The following is a 1,519-nucleotide window of genomic DNA, read 5'->3' as shown; positions in this document are numbered from 1 at the left end:
TGCCACCACTGCCCAGTGCAGTCTGACAGTCTTTAAGCTGAATCATGTCTTTTCTTAAACTTTATTCTTCTCTTTTAGCATTGTGTTGTCTATTATGAATCTCTTGCCTCTTTTCATGAATTTTAGAAGCAGATTGTTGACATCTGCAAAATGGCTCACTGGGATTTTGATTTGGATTGAACTGAGTCTGTAGGTCACAACGGGACTCAGTAACTATTTCTGCTGGTTCGACTCACCAGGATTCCTTCTTTGCTTAGCTTTAGGTTCATGCATCACTGCCTTCACTCTTATTTGTATTCCCTGGAGGTGGCAGAGGCTTGCTGATAGTGCCTCTCTGTGGCTTCCTCATTCCCGTCTGTATGCTCCTCTAGTCATTTATGTGACTGACCCCCAAGTTAAGCTTTCTTTAATGGATTCAGAAATGGTTTCTGTTTGTCTGGTTGGTTCCTATTGATGCGAGAATATAAAGTATTCAATATAGTACCCGCACAATATTTTTTCTTATGCAATGGCAATATACAAAATAATGGAAGTGGAATTTAGTCCATCTATAAGGATTTTTAAATTTGAGGAAAGTACCCCAGGTTCACAATACTTTTCTTTCTTTCTTTCTTTTCTTTTCTTTTTTTGGTTTTTCAAGACAGGGTTTCTCTGTGTTATCCTGGCTGTCCTGGTACTCACTCTGTAGACCAGGCTGATTTTTTTTTAAAGCCTATAGCACCTGGTATTCCCAGGCAGTCTTCCATCCAAGTACTAACCAGGCCCGACCCTCCTTAGCTTCTGAGATCAGATGAGATTGGGCGTGTTCAGGGTGGTATGGCCGTAGACCACAATACTTTTCATAATTCCCAAATCTATAAAGCTCTGAAAACTGAATTTAAAATAAAATTGCAGAAAACTTATTTGATTGGAGATTCTGAGTTGAATTGTTATGAAGCTACCTGGAGCTTATATAGTTGTTTATCGATAGGTCTTATTGCAGCAAGATTAATGAATTGGATTTCAGAAGACAACCAGAGTCCAGGGAGGAGGTCATGTGACACATGGAATTTGCACATATAAACTCCAAATGACTGGGTTCATACATCCACTGGACCTAGACACAGGGTAGAAGTTGTACAACTCTAGAACATTTTAATTAAAAAAGAGTTAGTTTTGAGATTGGTTCCATGGAGTTGGATGAATGGCAGAGACAAGCAGTAAGGGTGTTCTGGGTAAGGTGAAAGTTAGAAAGGAAGCTGTGGGAAAGGGACCATGAATACATGTAGTAAAGAGTAGGAAGAGTAGGAGTAACGTAGTAAGAGTAGGAGTAACGTAGTAAGAGTAGGAGTAACGTAGTAAGAGTAGGAGTAACGTAGTAAGAGTAGTATATGTAGTAAGAGTAGGAGTGGGTAAAGAGGGGGAATGGGTACAATATACATAATAAAGCTATTATATTAGATATTAATTTTAGGAATTGGACAACTTTTAAGGATAATAACTTGGATGTTGGCTGGGCAGTGGTGGCACACCCCTTTAA

The 1,519-nt window shown here is 39.2% G+C and overlaps 1 pseudogene; it reads right to left on the bottom strand.

Annotated features, from left to right (window-relative positions):
* Positions 1–709: 709 nt before the first annotated feature.
* Positions 710–828, bottom strand: LOC116076634 (annotated as a pseudogene).
* Positions 829–1,519: the final 691 nt, after the last annotated feature.

Source organism: Mastomys coucha, unplaced genomic scaffold (genome assembly GCF_008632895.1).
Source record: "Mastomys coucha isolate ucsf_1 unplaced genomic scaffold, UCSF_Mcou_1 pScaffold4, whole genome shotgun sequence".
NCBI lineage: Eukaryota > Metazoa > Chordata > Mammalia > Rodentia > Muridae > Mastomys > Mastomys coucha.
Note: the sequence above shows the minus strand (reverse complement) of the source record. Positions and strands in the feature narration are given on the sequence as shown.